Source organism: Peromyscus californicus, unplaced genomic scaffold, assembly GCF_007827085.1.
Source record: "Peromyscus californicus insignis strain IS unplaced genomic scaffold, ASM782708v3 Scaffold_45__1_contigs__length_330925, whole genome shotgun sequence".
NCBI lineage: Eukaryota > Metazoa > Chordata > Mammalia > Rodentia > Cricetidae > Peromyscus > Peromyscus californicus.
In genome coordinates, this window is record NW_026294557.1 from 164,225 (window position 1) to 179,006 (window position 14,782).

General features: G+C 39.7%; 1 pseudogene; it reads left to right on the top strand.

Annotated features, from left to right (window-relative positions):
- The first annotated feature begins 12,858 nt into the window (after nucleotides 1–12,858).
- Nucleotides 12,859–13,648, top strand: LOC128123713 (40S ribosomal protein SA-like; annotated as a pseudogene).
- Nucleotides 13,649–14,782: the final 1,134 nt, after the last annotated feature.

Below are 14,782 nucleotides of genomic sequence, written 5' to 3' on the forward strand. Positions count from 1 at the left end.
CTTAGCAGCACAGTCACAGCAAGTATAGAAAGTACACTGCCAATACTATTCACTATTTGCTTATCAGAAAGATTAAAAATATAATTATCACCTCTTCACTATGTCTTCTTTTGTAATATGAGTAGGATAAAATGAATTAATTGGCAGTTCTGTAACATATTTCCCATGGTGCTATGATTCAAATAGTAATAGCTGCTAAGTCACTGTTCCCTTGTCTTTTTTTAAAAGAATGCTTTGCAAATTTAATAATCATTGATGTACTTTAATCTGTGTTATTTACACTGTTGCTTTTGTTTAAAACTTCCAGGACACATTTTAACTTCTTCAGAGGCACATTTGTATCAACTAGCACAAGAAAATTACCTTTCATCTCCTCTAGAACTTTGAGGATGCTCTTCAGTATTATGGTTTTCCCAATTGTATCCTAAAACATAGTACCAGAAAGTGTGTTATTTTCTTTAAAACTGTCGAAAATTTATGTTACTATCTTCAATGAATCTTAGAATATGACTAATTTATTCACCTAATATTATTTCTCAATCAAATGACAGAGCAGCATTCAAACCTAAGGACAGTTGTCCTCTTATTTTAAAATGTGAAGGAAAATACACTGTCTTACCTATAATAGTGAGGTTCCTGTAGGTCTCAATCATCACATCTTTGTAGAGATTCTTCTGGGAAGGATCCAGTAAAGTCCACTCTTCCCAAGTAAAGTCAACATGCACATCATCATAGGTCACTGCATTCTAAAATATCCCATGTATGTGTACAAGAGAAAACATAATACTGACAACATTGTAAATGTATACTTCTTTGAGAGTTGAGACAAATAATTCTGATGCTTGTCACACTTCTTTCATGACATACAAATTATAATGTAATCAACAAGTCACTTTAGAAGGAAACTGAATAGGAGGATCACTTCTGTCATTTCTGTACCCTTTGAATAGAATATCACCTTGCAAGAGAAATGCTTATTGACAAACATAGAGAGACAAATAAACAGATCAACAGTACAGAGTACATGTGAGAGAAATTGTATGAACAATTACTAACTATAGAGAATAAACTGGGTGTATTGGGTCATGCCTTTAACTGTAGGACTCAGAAGAGAAAGGCAGGTATATATATATATATATATATATATATATATATATATATATATATATATATATATATCTGCCTCTGAGTTGAATCCCAGCCTAGTGTATGCAATTAAGTCTAGGAAAGCCAACTGTACATGTTAAGACTCTGTCTACCAAGCAAAAGTCAGTAGAAAAAGAAAGAACTAAGAAGTCTTTACTGAAGTTCCTACAAAGTGTTATGTATTTATTTTAGTTCTGTAGTTGTCAAGAATCCTGAAGTGTCCCAATTCAAACAAAGCATAAATATGAATTTACTAAAAGGTACTGAATATTTAAATAGTTATAAATGGAAAGATGAAAGCATTAGCCATATAAATGTTGATCATAAATAATCAACACATGGCAAAAGAGATGGAAAGTAAAAAGTAGTAAAAAGCTCTTGCTTGTCTTGGGTAGAGGTGGGTTCAATTTCCAGTACTTTTATGAGGGAACAAAACTATCCATTATTCCAAGTTCAGGGTTACTGAGACTATCTTTTGATCACTATGAGGGCCCAGTACCCACATATTGCAAATCCATGCATTCAGATAAATTACTCATATTCATTTAAAAATTCAAAATAAATGTAACAGGCAGGAGGAAGTTCATGTACCTGCAATGCAATGATTCAGATGGCTCAATCAATATTAATATTATGAATACATGCCAAATAGAGAAATAGAATGACAACCTGTGCCAAATTTTAAAATTCAAGATATGTGTGAAGCTCAGTACAACAGCATATGCTTGACATGTACAAAAACTTACATCCCAGGACCATCACCCAATAATATAAGAATAAAACAGCCAGGAATGTTCACCCACTTTAATACATGGAAGTGAGAGCCAGAATCAGGGGGATTTCTGAGTTCCAGGCCAGCCTGGTGTATAGACCTCCTTTCAGGCCATGAAGCACTACACTGACAAGCCTTGTATTCAGAAAAAATAACCAACATAATTAAAAGACCAGTTTAAAAAACTCCCTTAGCACTGTATAGCAATAGCTTCTACTCTATCTTCTGTGATTTAGAGATAGATTCTCTAATGGTGAAGGCATGACAATACCAGGAAGCTGGCTGATTAGTTTCAAGCACAACTCAGTATAAACAAAGAAGAGGAACTCTGTTGAGGCTATAGAGATGCATATCACACACCTAGTGAGGAGTTTGCTCCCAAAAGGCTCCTCCTACTAAGGAAGCAATCAAAAGAAAGTCACCAAGGAGAGACACATGTTCCCATATATAATTGTGTCAGAGGTTGCTGCAGGCCACAGGAATATATCATAAGAACTCAGCTGGTTATGGCCAAGTCACTACCTGGAGGAATTAGGGAATTCCTCTCATAGTTTTCCCAATTGACTTTTCCCTAAGAAGGGCTAACAGTATGGAGTGATCACTCTTTGGACATACACATTCCAGGTATTTGGAGAACAGCCTCAGGAAAGGCTTTCACTGCAATCAGATATGTCCCTTGGCCCCTTTCAAGGACTAGCAGTAATTACAGTCCACATGAATGTCTCCTGATTTAAGGTAAATTCTACAAGGAGACACCACCAAGGTCAGGTGGACATTAAATAATAGCTTTACACAATTCAGCTTGTACCCTCCTTTCTTATGACCTTACTAACTTTATAAACCTCTAACTCCTTACCTAATCACTTCTAGGAATATTTAGATAACCCTCTGCACTGATAGCTATGCTCAGCTCGAACCCCAGTTCAAGCCTCCCTGTAATTATCATCATTGGCAGCATCCAGCCAGGTCCATCCCCAGATGGAAGAAAGTACTTATCAGAGATACCTCTGTACTCTCTAAGAACAGACTGAAGCATCCAGACTACCTGTTTGAGAAGGCCTGGCAGACGTGCCAATTAAACTTTACTTCCTCCTTACCCAAATCTTACCTCTGGTTCCACATCTCCCTTTAACTATCTCCAAAGGCATCTAGCTGTGCACAGGTTGCCTAGCGACTGAGAACACTTTCCTGAACCCTGCAGAAAAATGGTAGATAGCTTGGACAGATAGGAGCCACAGGAAAAAAGAAGATAGCTTGATTTTCGAGCAATGACCTAGCAACATAGATTCTTAACATTTTCTACCAATCACATTTAAGATTATAGTTGAGCACATAAGATCCCTCTTCTTAAATATTACCTGAATTCAGCCTTTAGTTAATTCATTTCCCCATTGGTCACTTCCCTTTGGGGTTACAAATGATAATTAAAAGTTATTGCCTCTCAATGTGATTCTTATCATTCCTCCATTTGGCCCTGGAATCCTGGCTTTATTGACCAAGACTTCCAGGGCAAAGAGGAGAGAGAAGAGAAAAGAGAATGGAAGAACTAGATGGGTAAGAACTTGAGAGGAACAAACTGAGATGGGGAAGAAGTAAATTGAAGAGCTAGAAGAGAGTACTAGAGGAACGAGATGGAAGATGAGAGAGAGCCAGATGGGGAAGAACAAGATGAGGAGAGAGAAGGAGATGGGAGAGGAGATGATATGGGAAGGAACGAGATGGATGAGAACCTAGAAGGGACAGAACTAGATGAAGGAATTAAGATAGAACCTAGAGGGGACCGCAGACAAGTATAGAGAGAAATCAGGCTAGGAATGAGCTAAATATGAGAGCAGAATATAAGCTTGTAACTGACACAGAATAATAAAGTATATGGACTAAGGAGTTCGTGTACATAGATTCATTTCTTCTCATCAAAGATTATTTATCAGCTGGTTGTAGATGCTTCCTGGACCCTGGGAGGGGACTATCGAGGACCTGGGCCCCCTTAGTCCCCCTTAAGAAGTTTTTCATTCAATCAACTATGTTCTAAACCAGGTACCTATAGGCTCATGATCATCTATGAATCTGGTTCCAGATCTCCCTTGATCTATCACCAGAGGCATCTAGCTGTACACAGGTTGCCTAGTGACTGAGCACACTTCCCCCACCCTGCAGAAAAATGGCAGATAGCTTAGACAGACAGGAGCCACAGCCCTGAATAGCAATTGCTTCTACTCTGTTATATGGAATTTAGAGATGGAGTCTATAATGGTGGTGAAGACATGACAATACAAAGAACCTGGCTGATTAGTTTCAACCACAACTCAGTACACACAAAGAACAGGAAATCAGTTGAGGCTATAGAGATGCATATCCCACACCTAGTGAGGAATTTTCTCCAAAAGGTTCCTCATACTGAAAGAAGAAATCAAAAGAAAGTCACCAAGGAGAAACACATGTTCCCATATATCATTGAGTCTGAGAGTTTTTTCATTCAATCAACTCTGTTCTAAACTAGGTACCCATAGGCTCATGATCATCTTTGAAGAAAATGCACTTAGTCACTTCAAGGATCCTCATAGTCTGCAACAGCCCCTACACTGTTTCACATGTTCAAGTCTCTTCTGACACTCAAGACAGTCTCTTGATGGTGACATTTGTAAAATCCAAAAATGGATTATAACTTTCCAACATACAGTGGCACAGAATGCCATTCAAATTCTAAAATAGAGAAATGGAGACATAGCAAGGGAAGATTAGGCAAAGACAAGACTGAAGTAGAGCAGGACAGACATCAAATTCTCTATCTCTGTCTCAGATGCCTGAGGATTCAGTATCAGCAGGCTCAGATGGCCCTATCCATGCAATTTCTCATACATTTCTTTGTTTACTTTATCTCAGCTAGGGCTCTATGGGAGATGTCTCATACTTTAGATATCTCAATATCATGTGGTCACAAAATGCAATCCAGGCTGTTGTGGAATATTATTTTAAGATGTGTTATATTTGTCTATGCTGTAGAACAATTGTCTTAAAGATGCAAAGATATGTTGTATTCTTTTATGTTGCATATGTTTGACTCTGTGAGGCTGTGATGCTTTGCCTAAAATACCAACTGGTCTAATAAAGAGTTGAACAGTCAATAGCTTAGCAGAAAAGGTAAGGCAGGGCTGGCAGGCAGAGAGAACAAATGGGAGGAGAAAACTGAAAAGAAAAAAGAAAGGAGCAAGAAAAGGAGAGGACTCCAGGGCCCAGCCACCCAGCTACACAGCAAACCATGGAGTAAAAAGTAAAGAGAGGTATACAGAATAGAGAAAGATAAAAGCCCAGAGTCATAAGGTAGATGAGATAACTTAAGTTAGGAAAAGATGGCTAGATACAAGCCAAACTAAGTCCAGGCACTTATAAGAAAGAGTAAGCTTCCTAGTGTGTGATTTATTTGAGAGCTGAGTGGCAGGTCCCCAAAAGAGTAAAGAGTTAATAAACAAAAAGAAGCAACACCAGGCTTCATCCTCACAGCTTCATGCAATGGACTCTCACAGTCTCCTCACTGGGTTTCTGACTCTCAAACATAGAAGTCTACAACAATGCTGAACTGAACCCCCAGACTAAGAATCCATGACCTTAAATATTCTTTCTTGTTTCCAGGACCAGTAGATGATGGGTGATCCTGCCAAGTTTGACTTCTTAATTCAGATGGACACTGACATGCTTGGACCACAGGTGCAGCAGGTTTTGTATGAAATTGCTTTCTAGGAGTAGGAATTACCTTGTTTAATCCTTCCATGAGTAAAAGCCAAATAAAATTTTGTAGTCAAAATATCATACAAATGACCTCTAGCTTAATTTTTTTTGGTTTTTCAGGACAGGGCTTCTCTGTGTAGCTTTATGCCTTTTCTGGAGCTCACTTGGTAGCACAGGCTGGGCTCAAATTCACACAGATACACCCGACTCTGCCTCCTGAGTGCTGGAATTAAAGGTGTACACCTACACAGCCTAGCTTAATAATTTATGGGTTTTTTTTTGTTTTTTTTTTTGTTTTTTGAGACAGTGTTTCTCTGTGTAGCTTTAGAGCCTATCTTGGAACTCACTCTGTAGCCTAGCCTGGCCTCAAACTCACAGAGGTCCACTTGCCTCCACCTCCCAAGTGCTGTGCTTAAAGGTATATGCCACCACTGACTGGCTGCTTAATTTTTAATGATTCTATTTCCTACTGAAATCCTATACTCTCCATCTCCACTTTCTGCTATTCCTCTTAACATTCCTATCTTCCTGGTCATACAAGACAGGTCAGTAAAGTTCTCTGTGAAACTTTCCATGATTTTTGCCACCTAAAGTCCTGACATCTTCCACATTCTTTCAAAAGACAACATTCTTAGGTTCTACCTACCAACAAAATCACCTTTGGTGTTCCATTTTTTGTTCTAACTTGCTTTTATCCTGCGGTGATTAAATTTTGCATTCCACATATTCTATGAACCTTGTGACATTTAGGTTCAGGCTCCAGGTTGCTCATTGAACAACTTAAATAGGGACAGAAGACTGCAAGTCTACCTCTTTGGACAGATGGGAAACTTACATAGTAAAGACATTTCCAAAATTATTACTTAAGTACCCCAGTGATGTGAAACAGCCGGACCTTCTTCAGTGACAGGGTCCTGAGGTGAAGATCACAAGGGATGAATTTTCCTAATCACTGCCTGAGGGCCTAAGGGAAAACATTGCTTGATCAGTACAGAACTTAGTATAAGAGTGTTCTATTTTTCTTTTTTCTTTGCTTTTTTATTTCATTGAGACAGGTTTTCACTCTGTAGCTTTGGAGCCTGTCCTGGACATAACTGTAGACCAGGCTGGCCCCAAACTCACAGAGATGAACCTATCTCTGCCTCTTGAGTGAGTGCTGGGCAAAGTTATTCACCACCACTTAACTGCTAGTGTTTTAATTTTCAAATAGTTGTCACCTGGTATCATAATTCCCATATGGCAGACCTAGGTTTTTCTTAAGAAGAAAAGTGGAATTTTTTGGCATGTGAGGACTTAAGGTTGGTTATGACCCTGTAATTCCTCAATTAGCAGCTTGTTAGAGTCCCATTCTTTGATACAGTGTTAGGCCTGGTGGCTTGTTGTAAATCAGGGGTGGCTCCTTTGTAATCATTTGGTTGCAGCCAAAATTCTGGACAATCCTGGTGAACAAATGTGTATCCTATTGTCCTAATCTCTAACAAGCCTGGCTACAATACTCTTAACTTTGAGTGATTTTCTTTTCTTTCTTTCTTTTTTTTAACATGGAGTTTCTCCATATAGTTTTGGTACCTGTCCTGGATCTTGCTATGCAGACCAGGATGGTCTAAAACTCACAGAGATCTGCCTGGCTCTGCCTTCTGAGTCCTGGCATTTAAGGTGTGTGCAACCACTGCCTGGCAGGGTTTTTTTTCCAGGCAGTACTCCCTCAGTTAAATTCTATTTTGTGAGACTTACTATCTCCTAAGAATTAATAAATCCTTTATATCACCATTTCAAATCTTCTCTCCCACACCTTAGTTGTAGAGTGCTACCTAACACATGAGATGTCTTTTACAACCTCCACAAAATTGACTATAAATGGATCTTACACATGAAAGTTAAATACAAATTGCTGAACCTCTAGAAGGTACTGGACAAAGTAGGCCTGCTTTCAATGAGCACACCAAAAGCATGTTAAAGTTCACTACAAAGAGGTTTCTATACACACCTCCCTACTCCCAATTCTGTGAACAGATTCGGCCCACAGAGCAAAGTTATCCAGAGGCCTGCCCTGGGAATAGGAAGTTTCAAGGACCATAGGGGACCTCACAGGACAGGGATTCTGGCTGAAGTTTCCCACCCAGATCTGAGAAGGACCCACCACTCTGGTTCCTGAACCTTCCTCACAATGTTGTGGCTTTCCAGCTCACCCAGGTTCTCTGCTCAGCTCTCTGCACCAGCACACAGCACAGCACACAACACAAAACTGCTGCTGCCAGTTTCTCTTCAAAGTCAAGCTTGAAGTTAGCAGCTGGAAGAACCCTGTACCACTTCTGAATGGCAGGTCACCTGGAGGGCCTGATTGGCTAGTGAGGCCTGAGTGACTAGAGCACTTCCCATAGGGTTACACTGTGCTTAAAGTCACAGAGCAATGGTTCCTGATCCTGCCTTCCACCACAGACCCAGACCTTTTCTAAACATTTGCATTTCAATAGCACTTGCCCCTGGTTCCAATAGCAGACTCTGCAATCTTTCTGCTCTTGGTAGGCACTTCCCCTTCTTCATCCTGGACACACTGTGGCTAGCATGTACAGCCCACTATACTATGTGGGGTGGAGTGATTCCATGTCACACAGGTAGAAGGGTGCCCAGAATATTTACAACTAAAGAGAAATTAAAAGACAAAAAAGGAGGTGTTTGTTTTGTGACTTCAAGATGAGGTCAGGTGAACTGAACCCACTTTTTACCTAGTTGTCACAGGGACTTCATATAACCAGGAAAGAAATACAGGAAGTGGATTATAAACAAGGTAATAGGTCTTTCTCCCATCAGAAATGGCTTCATTGCTTTAGGATTTTTATTCCTGAAAATCAGAGCACACTGTTGGCAAATGAATAATAATAAAGGGTAAGCTTCAAGGAAAGTTGAATATTTAAAGCATAATGGAGCTAAGAAGAATATGTTTACAAGCACTGTTATTAATCGGCATATCTTTCTCCTAGGGCAGGTGAAATAAACAAAACAAAAAAACCACTGCATTATTCAAGCTTCTGTATATGAACCGTGTTATGAACTGTATAAAGAAGGCTCTGGCAGGTAGAGAGCCAAGGTGCCCTGCTGCTGGTGACAGACAAAGATGACATTCAGACAGCACTCGGTGAAGAGGTCTATTTAGTGGAGAAAGAGAGAAGGGGAAGAGAAAGTGGGAAAAGGGGGGAGGGGGAGGAATCAAAATGTGCTCACACTTCCTTGGAGAAAATTAGGAGAGAGAGAGAGGGTAGTGGGTGGAAATATCCCTTAAGAATAAGCTTTTACGTCAGGACATTGAGTGCCACCAAGGGCCAGGATCAGAATATTAATACTCAGGACTAGTAGAATGAATCTCTCCATGTGTGTACAAAGTGGATTTATTAGAATGTCTCACAAACTGTAGCAAAGCTAGTCTAACAATGGCTGTCTACCAATGGAAATTTGAAAAATCCAGTAGTTATTGAGTACATGAGGCTGGACATCTCAGCTGGTCTTCAGTATACACCACAATTTTAAGGAAGTAGGCACTAATACTAGTAAAGTAAAAAACTTGGCAACAGGAGCTAGGGCAAGCAGGCGAAAAGAGAACTTCCATCTTTAACATCCTTTATATATGTAGGCTGACACCAAGAGTTGCTACCCAGATTAAAGTTGGATCTTATTCTTTGTTGATTGATTTTTTTGGTGATTTCAAGAAAGGTTTTATCATTGTAGCCCTGAAACTCATTCTGTTGAGCAGGCTGGCCTCAAACTAAGAAAATCCAAATGTTTCTGCTTCCTGGGGTTAAAGGTGTGCACTGCCACCAAGCAGCTAAAAGTGGATCTTATCACCTAAAATGATCCATATGAAAGATGTGTCTTTAACTTTAAAACTTTAATTAAAATCCCTCTCAGGAGTACACAAATCTTTTGGGTTTTAATTAATAAAGAGGTAGTTGGCCTGACTATTAAGAATAGCCATCGCAACAGACAAGACAGTTGAAATGAGAAAGATTTCTTAACTGCAGGAGACAAGGAGAGCATGGGAGTTATTTCCAAAACAATGCTTTTCCTAAACAAAGGAAGAATGTGGATTTAGTAGGGAGTCTGGACACATTCATGTAGCACTCTGCATATTCTTAAGTTTGCCAAGTAAACTAATCCACTTCTGATAATGATCACAATGTAAAATAGGGACATTTATGGATATTCTTAACCCAATGTTATGCAGGAACACATATAAATTATAAAAATGATGGAAAGAAATGTCTCTGGCATGTTCATCTTGTACCACAAGGTCTTAGCTGAAAATCAAGGAAATGACCCTGTAAAAAGTAGATTGTGCTGGGTGGTGGTGGCTCACACCTTTAATCTCAGCACTCGGGAGGCAGAGCCAGGCAGATCTCTGTGAGTTCTAGGTCGACCTGCTCTACAGAGCAAGATCCAGGACAGCCAGGACAGTTTCACAGAGAAACCCTGTCTTCAAAAAAAAATAGATTGCTTTGGGCCCTATGTGACCTGGCAACCTTGATGTTTGATCTAAAAGATAACTATACCATTGCCACAATTTTCACAGATACAAATGATAGAGAACACAAAATACAGAGGTATCAAGGAAAACTCACCTAACAGCATTGCTTACTTTGCTCCTAGATAGATGGTTATAATGAACTCTATGAACTTCAGAACAAAACTGCTTTTCCCTTTGACTAGGCTGGCTTAGCAGTGGGTCACAGCTGCTTCCATGCAACACCAGCAGGAGTTCATTTGAACAAGCCCTGGCTTGTTATATGGCTAAGGACTATGATATCACTGTAAAAAATGTTATTCTTTCCTTTTTGTAACTTTTTAAAAAATTATGTATACAATGTTTTGCCTGTATGTGTCTGTGTGTAGTGCCTAACAAGGCCAGAGGAAGGCAGGAGATGCCTAAGTCTAAAGTACAACAAATGGTTAGCTACCAAGTGGGTTCTGGGAATGGAACCTGGGTCCTCTATAAAAATACCCAGTTCTCTTAATTGCTGAGCTGTCAATCTAGTCCCCTTTTCATTTAAAATTTCCACAAATTGTTAAGCAAGAGATATTACATCACTTTCCCCTTTTATCTCTTCATTCTATCCCTTCCCAAATCCTTTCTAACTTCTAAATTATTAACTATAGGTGAATAAGTATGCTGAAATAAATTAATAAACCCCACTTCATCTGTTTTTGTTGGAGATAGATAGATAGATAGATAGATAGATAGATAGATAGATAGATAGATGATAGATAGATAGACAGACAGACAGACAGATAGAGATAATGGGCTGACCATGCTGTATTGAATAAACAATTAGGGATCTCATCTTTGCCTGAGGTTAATCCTCTCTGGAGAATTCACATTTTAATCAGCATCTGGTGTCTAACCATGACTGGATTACCTTGCACCAGAAACATAATTAAGAATAGAAAACATAAGTAGGAAAATAAATCACCAGTTAAGAGCACTGAGGATTCTTTCAGAGAATCCAGCTTCCATTCCCAATACATTTAGATGGTTACTAATATCTTTAACTCCACTATCAGGGGTCCTGACACCATCTCCTTGCCTCCCTGTCCACCATAAGAAGAGGACACTTAGAACATAATTAATTTTCAAGCTGAAAGTGGCAGTGAATTCTTATAGTGCCAGCAAACTGGACACAGAGGAAGCAAGATCATTGTGAGTTTTAAAGCCTATGCCACAGTCTGCACAAACACATGCACATACACACACACATATACACACTCACATACACACATGAAAAGAAGAAAATTGAAATACATATAAGAAAAAGAGCACTGGAGAATTAGAACAATACAACACCTCTTAAAGTCATTTCAAGTGTCTGCCACTGGTCCCATAGAATCATTTTCAAAACTAATTATGGCTAAGTTCAAAAACACTGAAGACAGCTTACGTTGGAGAGAATGTGGAACAAGGGGAACACTCCTTCACTGTTGGTGGGAGTGAAAACTTGTACAGCTCCTTTGGAAATCAGTATGGTGCTTTCTCAGAAAATTGGAAATCAATCTCCCTAAAGACCCATCTATACCACTCTTGGGCATGTACCCAAGGAATGCTCAATCATACCACAAGGACACATGCTCAGCGATGATCATAGCAGCATTATTTGTAGTAACTAGAACCTGGAAACAACCTAGATGCCCTTCAACTGAAGAATGGATAAAGAAAATGCGGTACATATACACAGTGGTGTACTTCTCAGCAGAAAAAAAACAATGACATCATAAGGTTTACAAGCATGTGGATGGAACTAGAAAATATCATTCTGAGTGAGGTAACCCAGCCTCAGAAAGACAAACATGGTATGTACTCACTCATAAGTGGATATTAGATGTAAACCAAAGGATAACCAGACTGCAAATCACAGCTCCAGGGAGGCTAGCTAGTAAAGAGGACCCTAGGAAAAAATTTCATTTCCAGCATCCACATAAAAGCTCACAGTCATCTTTAATTTCAGTTGCAGGGATTCTGACATCCACTCCTGGCTTCAATAGGCACCAGAAATGCAAGTGATAACCACACATACATGTAGACAAAGTACAAACATAGGAAACCTTAAATTAAAGCTACTATATTCTTGTAAGAAAAAATGTGGGGCAGGAGTGGCTACATGTGGTGTGGGCTATAAACATAAAAATGCAATAATGTATAAATAAGCACCAGGATTTCATACATAGTTTCACTTGGCTGAATTAGAGACAAGGAGATCTCTTGGATTCTGGGAAGGCTTAATTTTTTGTTCACCTCCTTCTAAAGCCAGGGCCCCTACATTCACAGAAAACACCAAACTGATCCTAATAGTCAAACTGGCTAAGCAGGTCTAGTACTGTGACAGAGAAAGGCACTGAGTTTCCCTACAAGGAGCACAACCTGTTCTCAGGGGCCTAGAAGAACATAATCCAGGACTGCAGGAAAATTTTAATTCTTAATTTGTATTTGTCTGGACCATCCTCGTATATTGTTTCTCTTATAGAAAAGTAAGAAAACATCACTTAAACACACATAATGTCTCCACATTCCATAGAACTAAAAACATATCCTGAATTTAAGTAATTGAACTCAAAAATGCCAATTTTCCACTTTTCCGCGCTACTCTGGGACGGGTCCATACGACGTCGTTCCTGATTCCCGTCGTAACTTAAAGGCAAGTCCAGAGCTCTTGATGTCCTGCAGATGAAGGAGGAGGATGTCCTCAAGTTCCCTGCTGCAGGAACCCACTTATGTGGCACCAACCTTGTCTTTCAGATGAAGCAGTACATCTACAAAAGGAAAAGTGATGGTATCTACACCATAAATCTGAAGAGGACCTGGGAGAAGCTGTTGCTTGCAGCCCATGCTATTGTTGCCATTGAGAACCCTGCTGATGTCAGCGTCATCTCCTCCAGGAACACCAGGCAGTGAGCTGTGCTGAAGTTTGCTGCCGCCACTGGAGCCACTCTGATTGCTGGCCGCTTCACCCCTGGGACCTTCACTAACCAGATCCAAGCAGCCTTCAGGGAGCCGCAGCTTCTAGTGGTGACTGATCCCAGAGCTGACCACCAGCCCCTCACAGGGGTGTCTTATGTCAACCTGCCCACCATTACTCTGTGTAACACAGACTCTCCTCTGCGCTATGTGGACATTGCCTTCCCATTCATCAATAAGGGAGCACACTCAGTGGGTCTGATGTGGTGAATGCTGGCTCAGGAAGTACTCCGCATGCGTGGCACTATCTCCCGTGAGCACCCATGGGAAGTTATGCCTGATCTTTACTTCTACAGAAACCCAGGGGAGATTTAGAAGGAGGAACAGGCCGCTACTGAGAAGGCTGTGACCAAGGAGGAATTCCAGGGTGAATGAACTACACCAGCTCCTGAGTTCACTGCTGCTCAGCCAGAGGTGGCAGACTGGTCTGAGGGTGTGCAGGTGCCCTCTGTACTCATCCAGCAGTTCCCTACTGAAAACTGGAGTGCCCAGCCAGCCACTGAGGACTGGTCACCAATGATTATCTACTTGTAAGAGCTACATTATTTAGCATATTTCACATTTGCTGGAATACATAATCATTTATTTAGACATTTATGAGGGGAGAAAATAACTGGAAGATAAATGATAGATTACTGGACACACACTTCTAATCCCAGCTCCCAGAATGTAGCAGGATTACCCCAAATGTGAGACCAGCCTGGTCTATATAGATGAATTCAAGGAAAGCCACCCAGCAAAATTAGCTCAGATATATTGATTAACTCATTAATTATAATTTTAAAAACAGGGAAAATGTAATGTAGCTACAACAGTTTTTAGGTTTTGTGACAAGATGATTGACACTTTCTTATGCACAGTCTCAACATTATCCACAAGAAAAGCATGAGTCTTTTTTCAAAAATAGGATATATGAAACAAAAAGCCTTAAAAACCAAGAAATGAAGTCATGATACATCACAATTATCTTAATGTAAGAAAAGTAGATGAAGTGAAAACTAATCCACAAGATTCATTAAGCAAAGGACAAGATCTGTTCATTGAGACTTGCATGGAAGTGCATTGATATGTTCATTGATCTTGCATGGAAGGAGCTGTGGCCTTCCACTGATCCAGCCTGCTCAGAGGCAAAAGCAGCTTCATTCTGAGGTTAATATAGTTCATCATAACCATTAATTTAAGAGCAGAGTATACACTGCTGTTAAGTGTCTTTTTCTTGAAGTTTCCTTTATTTGTGTTCTTTATCTTTTCTATTGTTGAGAATAGCATTGGTACAGTTATCTTATAGATTGAACATCAAGATTGACAGGTTGCATAAGCCTCAGAGCAATATTTATTTTATTGTGTGATTTATTGATTTTCAGCATGCCAGAGACAATTTTTTCCAATCATTTTTATAATTTACATACATTTCTGCATGACATGGGAGAAAGAATACCCCTAAATGTCTCTGGTTGTACATTGTTATCATATTCAGAAATGGATTTGTTAACTTGCCTGCTTAGGAATAGGGAGAATTCTATGTGAATATGTCCAGCTTTCCTAAGTAAAATCCACATACTTCCTTTGTTTAGGAAAAGCATGTTTTCCCTGCCTCCTGCAGGTAATAACTTTTCTTATTTCTTCTTTCTTGGCTGTTG